At 51.6% G+C, this 12,926-nt stretch overlaps 1 protein-coding gene across 2 annotated transcripts in view; it reads right to left on the reverse strand.

Moving 5' to 3' along the window:
• Window positions 1-11,168, reverse strand: part of AKAP1 (A-kinase anchoring protein 1) — a 35,531-nt gene extending 24,363 nt beyond the window's left edge. Inside the window, exon 1 of one of the 2 annotated variants that reach the window (XM_060290873.1) lies at window positions 11,068-11,168. The gene's annotated coding sequence lies outside the window, so the exon portion shown is untranslated. Of the gene's footprint in view, window positions 1-10,810; window positions 10,941-11,067 lie in introns of those variants that run through there. The other variant, XM_030881649.2, reaches the window with a different exon arrangement.
• Between the last annotated feature and the right edge of the window lie 1,758 nt (window positions 11,169-12,926).

Below are 12,926 nucleotides of genomic sequence, written 5' to 3' on the forward strand. Positions count from 1 at the left end.
GCTTTCTGGGAGACCAGAGGCTTCGCCCAGTAACATCTGGGTGGGAGAACCTGCTCACTGAAGCCTCCTCCAACCAAAGCGGAAACTCGGGGTCCAGTACCTGAGCTCCAGGTAAGAAGAGTCAGAAGCAAAAAAATCCCATCTGGACATGTTCTCAAATGAAGAGCTCTTCTTCCTCCAGCTCAACTGAAAATTAAACTTCCACTTAGGAAAACTCGAGAAATCAGGGACTCACACAGGGTTAACTGCCCAACCTCTCTCCTCCTCCTCTGACCAAACCCACAGCCATCCAGTCTCACCAGGCTTCAGATGATATGGGAAAATCAGCATCTCCTACAAAGGACTTCCCATTGCTTCCCTTGCGGGTAGGGATGTGGTTCTTAAAAACGTGAACGACTATGTCACATCCATCCTGCCCCTTATCCCTGGCTCCTGGCAACCTTCTTGCTTTACAAGTGAATTCTGACAGGTTTCTGAGGACAGTGATAGAGCAGGGGCCAGGAAACTGTTCCCAGGCACATGGAGTTCCCACCCATGACCACAGAACACAAGACTGCCCAAAAGGTATGCAGGTGTGCTCTGACAACACGCTCACCTGAAAGCTAATAAGGACGGCATGTGCCTTCAGAAGGAATCAGAAAAGATGCTGCTATGAGGCCAAAGACCCTTCCCACCACCATCTCGGGTGGGAAAAGCAAAGAGGTAAGACAATGGCTTTCCAAATGGCAGACGGTGCAATATGACCAACTCAGAAATCCCATAAAGGCACATAACGTAATTTCTACTCAACAAACATTCATCGGTACCAACAGCGTACAAAGCTCGGTGCGACGCAGAGAGGAATCAACAAACGCACTGCCCTCTTTCAAGACTTTCAACTTCTTTGGGGGCAAAACCCCCCAATGACCTCTTCTCCAGTGGGCCTGGTACTGCCACCCTCCGCCACAGCCCAAAAGTCAGGCAAATGTCCTGGCTGGGCCAGGGGGCGGCGGTAGGAGCCAGACACCCCAAATTAGGATGTTCTAGTGTCCTGGGGTGAGAGATGAAAGGACGTCAGCCTTAATGGCAGTGCCATGGGAGCCAAGGGGGCGGGGGTGCCCCCTTCAGCATGCAGACTTTCATTCTCACCACGACTTGGTACCCAGGTCCAGATCCCCTCTCATTTCAACTACTCCTGAAGTAAAGCCCGGCCTTTTGCTGGCGTGGCAGAAGGGACCTGGGGGCCTGGTTGTCTCTGCCGTCTTTCCACCAACCCTCAGCCTTCAGCTGCACAGCTCCGACCCCTGCCTTCAAAGGGGCTTGTCCTTGGGCACAGATCAGCGTGCTTCTGGTTGGCTGCCCACCCTCGCACACTTTCTCACCAAGACGAGGGAGTAAAACAAGAAAGGAGGGGGCACCAATCCAGGAAGCAACACAAGAGAAGGGGAGAAGGAAGTCCCAGGATGCAGGGGAAGCAGAGCCAGGGGACCGGGGATGCTTCCCAGGAGCGACTCGGAACTGCTGAGTCTGCAGTAAGTTTAAGCACGAGAGGAGCTTCCCGAGAGGAGCTTCCGGGCAATCGACCCACAGTGGCCAAGGCCCAGGGGTGAGTCAGAGAACTGGTGAGACATACAAAGAAAACCAAGCTAAGGAAACAAAGGAAATTAACTAGGAGAAGAGAAGGGAGGGGGGAGACAAGAAGGGAAATAGGATTGCAGCCATAGCAATATTTAGATCACAACACTGTCATGTGACCAAATGTTGGGTTACCTCTATACTGAGAGGATGAGGGGGGAAAAAGTGTAGGAATGGGCCAAGTCCTTATCTTGCAGAGCAGAAAAACAAAACATAATATTTTTAAAAAGGAAGGAAGGAAAAAAAGGAGTAGTATACTACTTAGAAATCCAGTCAGCCCTCCCTATCTGTGGATGCAGAACCCGAGGACAGAGACTGCAAGGGATTTGAGCATCCGCAGATTTTGGTTATCTGCGGGGGTCCTGGAACAAATGCCCCAGGAGACCAAGAGCCAACTGTGTAGAGGTAAATGGCAGGGAGGACGGCTGCCTCTAGAAGAGAACAGGACAGGGTGGGGAAGCACTCCAAGCGAAGGGCTGTTCTTTCAAAGCTTACCAGAGTCAAAAGTCAAATCTGTGTACAAGCAACGCTTTGACAGAAAATTAATACATTCTTAAGTATTACCTACAATGGACGCTCTCCTACCATACAACTTTATGTTTCTTGTTAACCATTATAACAAATATGTATTAGTGCCAATTCATTTTTTTTTTTTTTTTTTCCGGTACACGGGCCTCTCACTGCTCTGGCCTCTCCATTGCGGAGCACAGGCTCCGGACGCGCAGGCTCAGCGGCCATGGCTCATGGGCCCAGCCGCTCCGCGGCATGCGGGATCCTCCCGGACCAGGGCACGAACCCATGTCCCCTGCATCAGCAGGCGGACTCTCAACCACTGAGCCACCAGGGAAGCCCCCAATTCAACTATGCACAAACTTATACTGCTTTATTTTCCCATAATAACTGATACCAATCTTCCTTCAGAAAACCCCCAACTGCCCCGCTGACATACAGTAACACTCAGAAAGAGAACATGCTTACTGACAGCTAGACCCTTTCAGAGACGAGGCGTATGATCCCCCCACCCCGGTGAGGTCACACCAGCATCAGGCAGCAGAACCCCCCAGGGCTAGCCATTTAATTAAGATTTTAATACCCACAGCGAGCCAGGTTCCACTGGGGTTGGGGGCAGGGAGGTGGGGGAGCCCTCCGGAAGCAAAGGTGGAAGGAGGGGTAGGGAGTCACATTTCAGATGAGATAATACCGCAAAGAAGCCGGAACCTGCAGCCTCTCTCAACAGATTCAGACAGCTGAGCCCTAGGCATCCCCTGCACGTAATGAATTAACCATACTCCTGTGCATCCAGGATGGTACTAGTTGGGAGAGCTGAGAAAGCCAATCACTTTCTGTGTTGCGTAGATTAAACGAGGAACCCAGGTTGACGAAGGCTGGATAAAGTGTGCCTGGGAGAGGGGGAGCTTTAGACAGAATGGTCAGGGAAGGTCTCTCTGCAGAGGTGGCAGGAGAGTGAACAGCAAGGAGCGGCTCTGCCAAGATCCTGAGAGGACAGGGAAAGGAGAGGGGGAGAAGGCTCCAGCCGGGAGAAGACGTGCCAGCAACCTAAGGCAGGAACAAGCCTGGCTGACTCAAGAGACAGCAAGAAGGGGAGGCAAAGACGAGGCTGGAGGGCCGCTGCCAGAGAAACTGCTCCCCAGCATCGCTGCGCAGAAGCCATGCTGAAGGTTACGAACCTGGAAGACCAGGTTCACCCAACTCCCTCCAGAGAGGGGGACCGACTTGCCCGAAAAGCCAGGGGACTGTAGTTTCTGAATGAACAGAAGTCGACTGCAGCGTCCGCTCCAGGACAGAGTGCCTCTGTGGCTGGTAGCATGGCAGGCACGTACTGTGAGCCAACAGAGGTTCGCTCTGAGTTCTCAGCGAATGCATCTGCCAGGAAGCCCTGGGGTCGTTAGCCCTGGAGGACCGCAGCTAAGCCCTCACCCACAATGCCTCCACACCCTCAAGTGCATCTGTCCCAATAAGGTGGCCCAGCCCCCCTCCGGGGGTGGGGGTGGGGTTGCGGATGGAGGACAGAGACAGACAGACACACACACAGAAGTCCCTGCCACTTCTTTGAATTGGACTTTGCGAAAACAACCTTGTTCTCCAGCCAACGTAAACCATAGGCAACAGAGGACCTTATATGGCTCTAAGCTTTCTTAATCAGAAACAAGAGAGATGGGCTGGAGCTGGCAGCTCCAAGTTAGAGGAAAGAAGGGACAAGAAAGGGGGGAGAATGGAGGGCAGCGAGGAACAAAACTTGTTTGTCAGACCCCTTTTTCGTATCTCTTCAGCCTCAGTGGCTTCCCAGTAAGAATTCCTGCTGAAGGGCATGCGTTTGCCTTCTCTCGTGGTTTTATTTTGGCTTAAGTCAGAGGATGCCAGTTATGAGGCTGCCGCGGATTCATAGTTTTACAGAGTTTTTAGTGGCCTGTCCTCAGGCTGGGTGACTTCCCACGAAGACAGAACTAATGTGATTTCCTGAGAAATCGGCTGCTGGGTCGTCCTTCCCTAGGACAGCAATCCTGACCTAGGAGTGCCGGCTCACTGGGCTGCCTCGGTCACATGCCCGCCTGGCCCGGGAGGCAGGGGTGGGTCCTTGTCACAGGTCCAGATAGAAAAAGCAGCCCAGGGACCTCTTAAGTGACCGCACACACATACACACCCCCCATGACAGTCTCTAGGGTGGCTTTATTCTCCTTCCTCCCCTGATTAGGAGAGGCAGCAGCTCTGGCACCAGGACCTGCCCCGTACACTGAAGCCACATGCACTTGGCCCTCCTAAAGGATACCACCTGCTAAAAATAGCATGATAGCACATGCTTGGCTGGGCGGGCCTCACCAAAGTCAAAGGACAAAGCAAGGAGGTTAGTCTCAGCATGGCCTCTCCTCACTAGAGACAGAGCTCACGCCCATCCCAGTGCAGCTCAGGGCAAGCCACTCCCATCTCTCAGGAGGGGCAGGAAGGGGGAGGGGCAGGAGATCTGTCTTCCCAGCCAAGGCTGGAGGGAAGGGGGGGGCAGGGCAGCATGCTGAGAGCTGAGGGCTGGGCTTGAAGGGATCCTGCTGCCTGCTCCAACAGGGAGCAAGCCAAGCTACTCTCAGGCGATGGCCTGTTGAGGCCAGGGGATGGTCTCGAAACCCTGTGTGAGGTCTGACAGGCCACACTACTACTAGCCAGGGAATGAGTGACTTCAAGGCTGCCTTTTCAACCAGGTGATCAAACTAAGCCAGTCTCGAGAGCAGTTTTCCAGGCCCTAAGGCATGGTTATGCAGCTGGAAGGCACTGGACGGTTGCGTAATTCTGATAAAACACTTGCCTTAAAGATCCTTAACTTCTGTTTCCTGTAAAATGATAACATCCAAAGAAATGGGATACAAATACCTCCCTCCTAGGGCTGAATGAGGCTGTAATGACCTAACAGTCTGACTCAGTTTGTGGGATTTTATTCTTTTAAAAACCCAGTTTCACTTTCTGGATGAGGATGGAGGGGTAATGGGGCAGTTAACAAGAAACAGCCTCTAAGCAGGGAGCCAGAGATACTGAACCCTGATCTAAGCCCCAAGACAGCCCAGTCCTGTGCCCTAGGATCAGCTTACCTTCCTTAGGGCCTCTGTTTCCACATACACAAACTAGAAATTCTTTTTTTTTTAATTAATTAATTTATCTTTGGCTGCACTGGGTCTTCATTGCTGCGCACGGGCTTTCTCTAGTTGCTACTCTTCATTGTGGTGCATGGGCTTCTCATTGCAGTGGCTTCTCTGGTTGCGGAGCACGGGCTCTAGGCGCAAGGGCTTTAGTAGTTGTGCCTCGTGGGGTCAGTAGTTGTGGCTCATGGGCTCTAGAGTGCAGGCTCAGTAGTTGTGGCGCACGGGCTTAGCTGCTTCTCAGCATGTGGGATCGTCCCAGACCAGGGCTCGAACCCGGTCCCCTGCATTGACAGGCAGATTCGTAACCACTGCGCCACCAGGAAAGTCCACAAACTAGGAATTCTTAACCTCATAGGATTGAGAGAGAATAAAAAGGGAATAACGTGCAAAAACCCTGCCAAATTATCAGGTATACGGTAGGTACTCAGTAAGTGTCTGTTATGCATCTTCTGCTGTTGGGGTCCAAAAAAAGAGTTCACATTACATGCCAAAGGCCAGTCTAGTAGGGTTCAAACTAAGCACACCCAGGACTAGATGAGGGGCATCTGGAAATAGAGCGCACTCCCCAGAGCCGGCTCCACACCAACACTTCGGGATCCCCACTGGGGACCAACTCTCCCCGAGGCCTTCAGTAAAGCCAGGCCTCCTAACACTGAGATGGACCGGAGGAGCAGAATGAAAATGATGCTTGTCCGCAAGGTGTCTGCAACCTGGTTCAGCAGAGGGCCCACACTGAGACCTGCAGGAAGTCATCAGGGGAGTGAAGGACCAAATAGCAAGTCTCCTGACGTAACGACCAAGCCAGTGAGCACTGGCGTTGGAGAAGCAGCGAGGACCTTTACACTGATAAACAGGCTCTCAAGCGAAAACGGCTTTCCAAAGGCTTAGCGTCTGGCCCCTTCACTTCACACTCCCATCCCCAGACCCCTCACTACACTCCTTTCTCAAACTGTTTCATAATTGATCACTGCCCTCCAAGCTGGAAGACCGGAACTTGCTCTGAACATGCCATGGAGAGGACTGATAAATAACTTGTCACCAAAGCTGTTGGGTGTGTGGAATATGGAAGACTAAGCCCAAACACATGATGCTTTACAAGGCGAGACAATGAAGCTTTTAGAGTTGGGCAAAGAACTAAGTCCAGTGCTGTCCAACAGAGCTTTATGTGATGATGAAAATGTTCCAGAACCTGCACTGTCCAGTACTGCAGCCACTGGCCACATGAAGCTACTGAGCACTTGAAATGTGACTACTGTCACCAAGGAACTAATTTTTTAATTTTACTTAATGCTTTAAAAAAGTTATATTTAACTAGCTACACATAACTAGTAGCTACCCTATAGGACAAGGCAGCTCTAGACCCTCAACCCTAAAGACAGACTGAGGAGAATAAAGATATTGTAAAAAATAAAAATATTTAGTACAGTAGCACCTTAGAGTTAAATGAACTTCAAATGCACCTAAAACAGTGGGTTGTCATTTTTTTCTTAGACTTCGGCTTGTACTACCCAGGCACCCCCAGCCCAAACACACCCTGCCTCCCATACACAACCTGCGGCAACTCTACCTCCCAGCAGCCCTAAGGGGCTGACTAACTCCAGGGGTTAGTCAGATTGTGCTCTTAGGGGCACAGTCTGAATGCCTTTGGTGTTGACCAATCTTCTTTCACCAGCTAAAGAAACTAAGACCCTGAGGGCCAACAGACCTGCCTGGAACCCCAGCCAGGTTTCAACCCTGAAAGCGGCACCCAGATCTCAACCTCCACTCCACCCACAACCCCCAATCCAGGGCTCTTGCTAGCTAAGCCCAGGGTGAAACAAGCCTCATCAGCCCTCAGCACTGCATACCTTTACTTCCAGAACTCTTCTGAGGCCCTGCTTTGTTCCTAAGTACATGGGCCTCAGTGAGGACCGGCTAAGTGAAGGCAGCCAGGCTGTACGACCAGATGGGGACAGAATGTTTACTGTCAACTGTTGCAAACTTATCAAACCGAGCTGCAGAGACACTCAAGATGGCAAGAACTGGACAGAACAAAGACCACTTAGTAGAACCATTTAGGAGGAGGAAAAGGACACCTCGAAAGTTCCTTATAACTGAAAGCCAGTCCTCAGAATGCTGAATGATAACACACATTCCTTTACTGCAACAATCTGCTTAGAAAGCAACAGGAAGATTAGGTGAAAAGCCCATGGACTTGATGACTCCTTGTCCTTCTCACAAAAGCCCTCTAGTTCAAGTCCAAACCCACACTTGTCGGTTTCTCTATCCCTCTATTTGTATTTTTTATCAGCCACTGAAACAATCCCGAATGAACTCTAGCTTCACCCTGCTCAACTGCACTCAGAGGTGTCAGGATTAAAGGATTAGGGAGGCGTTTGCTTGTAACTCACCTCCCAGAGTAACTATCAAGGAAGAGGTGTCCCCTAAATTTTAGTTTCCATGTCCCCACCAGCTATTTTTCCAGCTACTCTGTCCTACCCGAAACACTGTCACTGTTTTACACGGCCCAAGTTTAAAACTAGGTACGAGGGCCAGCAGGTTTGCTCGGTGGAAATGCCACACACAATGGGTACTTGATGTTAAACGATCAAAGGTGAAACCTGTGTGAGACATTACACCAGAAAGGGATGTGGAAGAAACAACCTGCCCTAGAAATGAAGGTTTAGGATTAAAATACATCCCACAAAGATCAGCAACTCAAATAGCATGAAATGATTTCAGTGGGATAAGAGGCCCGTAAGGACCCACCACCACCTGCCCAGAGCAGAGGGAAACTCCCTAGAGGGGTAAGCTGAAGGTACTAAGTCACACCCAAAACTTCCCCACAAGAGCACAGCGGTCCAGACTGCAGAGAAGCCCATTCATTCTAGACTCACAGGGAAGATGAGGAAGGAGGAGCCTGGGGAGAATGGGCTGGAAGGCACCAGCTCACCAGGCACATGGGGTGCTGTAGGCTTGAGCCAGGAGGCTGGCTGGCAAAGTGTGGGGAAGCCAATTTGTTTTCCCCCTCCTTCCAACCAAGTTTCCAGGTCAGAGGTTGGGGAGTAGGGTACTTTTATTAGAATTCAAGTCACTTAACAGATTCAAGGGAAACTTAAAGTCAGTCTCAGAGACTCTTTAAGAAAGAGGGAAAAAAAAGAAATCAATGCTTGAGCACCCATCATGTACCAGGCACAGTGCCATGCCCCACGAATATTATCTTAATTTGTCTTTAGGATGGGAGAACACTGAAAAGCCTAAAACTAGCCTTCACCCACAAACGATGGTTATGACCTGGCCTGGGTTCAAAGCCCAAGAATAACTGGGGTTACCAGGTAGAGCAAAACAAATGACTTTAAAATATTGATGCTGAGCAACCTTATACTGGAGACACATCCCCGTGGCACCTGAGCAGCCACTTCCAACAGACACCTTCACTGCCGCCCTGCAGTGGCCAAGTCTGAGTGTGCTTCCTAGAAACAGCTGGGAGGAGGAAATGATATTCACACAAAGGGCTCCAGCTAGACACTCACAGGCTGGGAGGGGATCAGTTACCTGCAACTTCTGGGCCATCACCTGACAAAACATATGACAATAGAGCCTATTTAATCCAGGTAGGCACAAAGGCTTCAAAGATTTGCATACTTGTAGGACGCAGAGAACCTACTCTAGCCTAGGGCCATTCTTCATCCGAGAATATACCCAGGAATTACTACCCAGAACCCACAAAACTAGTTTTGAGGTTCAAGAGGAAAGGTTCAACACAAGTCAGAAAAGCTCCCCCAAAATTACTTCACTTGCTTCCAGTGCTGAGAAAATCTTAAATAATCAGCAGGTGAACCACCTGAACTTCAAGAAAAGAGGAACTGATAAATGGTCAAATCATGCTGCCCTCTCTGCATTTCAAAGATGCTCTGTACCTTTAAGAGCAAAGAGGGTGGGTGGTGCTTACTAAGAGCCCAAACTTCTAAATAGAATTAAAAAAAAAAAAAAAAAACTAATCCGGGAAGGACTTAGTTACAATAACAGGGTAGCAAAGTAAGGTCACTAGCTGCCAGAATTAATAGCTTCTTGTGAATGGTGCTTCTTGATCAATAATTTCGACAAAGGGGGTGGGGGGCTTGGATAGCAAACCAACAGATATGACTGTACCAAGTGTCCAGCAACCCAGATTTCCTGCAGGAAATCAATTTAAACACCAAGCAGCCTGAACTTCATAGGGGAAAGATGGCTAGTTGAACCTAATTGTCCTGCCCACACACCCTACCCGACTTGAGAAGCCTCCTCTCACACCTGGAGTTAAGTGCACCGGGTTTGTGTTAGTAGAGGCCGGGGGGCAAGAAGGCGCCAGCCAACCTCTGCATCTCCGCGGAGAAGGGAGACCGCGAAACGCCCAGGGCTTCCAAGAAGTCCCAGGTCTATTCGGCACCACCCAACACACCAACAGCTCCTATCCGTCTCTTGTGCCTTCCTTGGAGGGAAAATGGGAGGAACCGCACCCAAGGGCACAAAACAGTAAAACTGGCGAAAGCCTGCCCAAACACACTTTGATCCAGAACCCCGAAACTAGCGTGGTCCCTCCGGCCCGAGTACCAGAGGTGGGTGCAGGCGGAGCCCGACACGTGACCCACAAACCCGCGGGCATTAAGTCAGCGGGCACACGGGACAGGACAGCCTCCGCCTCTCCGACACCCTTTAAGGGGCTGCAAAAGCTAATCCTCTTGAGAGACACCAAGCCTTTCACATCGGGACCCTAACTCGGTTCAAACCGTTTCCCTCCGCCCGCAACAAGGTTCCAATCACGACCTATCTCCTAGCTCATCCTCCCGGCTCTGCAAACCGAGCCCCTTCCCCTGGTTCGCCGCACTGAACTCCCAGGGGCAGAGCGACCAGCTCCAGTCTGCCACCGCCGGCCTCGATGGGGAGCACCCCCGGGCGATATAAAGGGGCCCAGAAGTTGGGTGAGGTTCCTGAAGTGACCAATTCAACTCAGTGGGGAAGGAGTGCCCGCAGGCCTTGGGACACTTCCTCGCCCTTGTGAGCACCTGGCCCTGCCCACAGCCCGCCCGCCGGCGCCTCTCCCGGCTCAGACTGGGTACACAAGACCTTTGAAAAGTAAACGCGTGTGGGGTTGGGCGACCTTGGGTGGAACGCACTCAGGTCCGTCTCTCGGGAGAGTGTGTGCGCTCGGGGAAAGTTAAGCCGCAGAGGGGTATCCCGGGCGTCGCGCCCTCGCTTCCCGCCCCCGAGGATGGTGACGCGCGTAGGGGACACCGCGCGGCTGCGGAGCGCGGCCCCAGCCAAGCACAAGCGATTTGTCAGCAAGAACCCGGCGGAGAAGGACGAGGGGGCGCGCAGGCGACGAAAGAGAAAGGGCCTGCTTGACAGCAGGCGACGGGCCGGAACCCCTCTGCACGCCCTCAGCGTCGGGAGCCTCGCACCCCGTGAGTCCTGGAGCACGCGACGCACCCTGCACCTGCACCCTAGGATCACCATCACCCCAACGGCGCCGCCCTCGGGGCCCTGGCAGGTGGTCCCCAGTTCAGCCGCTCCCTGCGGCCCCAACTTACCAGCTCCTCGGCGACCGTCAGGATGCAGAGTCCTCGCGCCGCCGCCGCCCCCTGGCCCCTCGGCCCCCGCCTCTGCCCCGCCTCAGCCCCTCTGCCAGGCCGGTCCCGCAGCGTTGCACTCCGGCCGCTCCCCCACGTGCTCGCCCAGACCCGTGGAACACAGAGACATTAAATACTGAGGACGCGCAGAGACGTGCCCGCGGCGCGACGCAAGGCCCCGCCCCCCGCCCTCGTGCCCCCGCGCCTTCCCGGCTCACCTGCGCGTGCGCGCCGCCGGCCGCTCCCGCCAGCGCCTCTGCCAGCTGCGCCAGAGGGGGCGCGGTCTAGAGTGTTCCGCCAACATCCCGCCCCCGCCGCCCGCAGCCGGGCCTTGCTCAGGCTCTCGCGAGATGAGCTGTAATCTCGGCTGCGCTCGGGAGAGAGGCCTGGCTGGAGTCTTCGGAACGCCCCTCGCTCCTCCCCCACCTACGAACCTCGAAGCTCTGGACCCCTCAAGACCTGCGCGAGTTCGCCCGCCTCGGGTGTGGGAGATTTCGAGGGGCCAGTTAGACCGTCTGCCTGCCTCTGTATAGAGAGGCCCCTGGAAAAGGCAAAGGGGCAAGTGATGCGCAGGGCTCCTCTTGCCTCCCTTGCCTATATATACTATATATTATAGATAGAATATAGATCTATATTATATAGATATATTCACTGTAATTCATCATTACATTTTACGCATGATTTAGTGATATTAATAACTGCACGATAATAACTGCGTAATGGGAGTACGTGGCACCACTCAGATGCGGCATTCTTGCGCATTTTCACAACTTGGTGATGTCAAAGTGAAACAAACTTTCCTCCAAAGGGGGTTGGGTTTTGGAATAATTCCTGCCAAGAGATAGTCATCATGATCTATCAGTGACTCCCTGAGGAAACTTGAGAAAATAAATTGCCCCCAAACAGGTGGACAGGGTGGGGGTTCCAGCTGGCCAGAGACATAGGGACTTTAAGTGAAAAGAGATCATGCTAAGAACTATTACTTGGGAACATGGTTAATCCTAACTAGTTATCAAATGCAAATTTAAATGATGATGAGATACCTATTGAGTTTAAGTTCATATGTGTATATGAATCCCAATTGCATGGTGTGATTAGGGACATGAAGGAAACAATCAGGAAAGAAATAACAAGAGACCTATTTTAGGTTCTGTGGTTCAAAAAGGCCTAAGGTGAGACTTAAACTGAAACCTGCTTGATGAGAAGGAGCTGGCCTTGCAAATTGTACTTGAGAATAAGGGTTGGGGAGTATTCCAGCAGAGGCAGCAACACTGCCTGTGTTGCAGGAAACAGCGTTTGGTGAACTAGATTGGTGTGGATGGACTACAGTGAGGTGGGGAGAGTGCTAGAAAAGAAGGTTGGAGACTATAAAGGCAGGAGGGGTTTTTTGGGGGGGCAGGAGGTGTGAGGGAAGTGGACCACTTTATAAACCATAGTAAAGCTTAGATTTTCTTCTTCTCTGTTTAGCTCCCAGGCATACTTCTACCCCAGGGCCTTTGCACTTGCTATTCTCTCCAACTGGAATATTCTGCAGAGCTCAACTCCCTCATTTCTTTCAAGTCCTTTGCTCAAAGATCACCTACTCAGTGTCAGTGAAACCTTCCTTGGAGTCCCTGCTTAATAACTGTAAAGACACACACACACACACACACACACACACACACAATTCCCTGTCCTTCATGCCTTCTTTATTTTTCTTCACAGCATTTACCACTATCTACATACTACATATTTCTTTTATTTCGTGAGTGGAAGCGTTGTTGAGGGTATGGCACATCGAGGGCACTCAGTAAAAATATGTTTAGTGAATGACTGGGAAGCCATTAAAGAGGGTTAAGTAGAGAGTGACACAGTATAATTTCTGTTTGGAAATGGGAGCTGTAGCTGCTGTGGAAAGAATGGACTAGAGGAACACTAGCATAGAAGCAGTGAGACCAGTTGGGAGGCTGGTACAGTGGCCCAGGTGAGAAATCATGTTGGCTGAGCCGAGAGTCATGGCAGTGAACATGAAGAGACTGCTTTGGACTCAAGACAGATTTTAGAAGTAGTAGCAACAAGACTCACTCATGTTGTTGGG

The sequence above is a fragment of the Globicephala melas genome, chromosome 20 (genome assembly GCF_963455315.2).
Source record: "Globicephala melas chromosome 20, mGloMel1.2, whole genome shotgun sequence".
In the NCBI taxonomy this organism is placed as follows: domain Eukaryota; kingdom Metazoa; phylum Chordata; class Mammalia; order Artiodactyla; family Delphinidae; genus Globicephala; species Globicephala melas.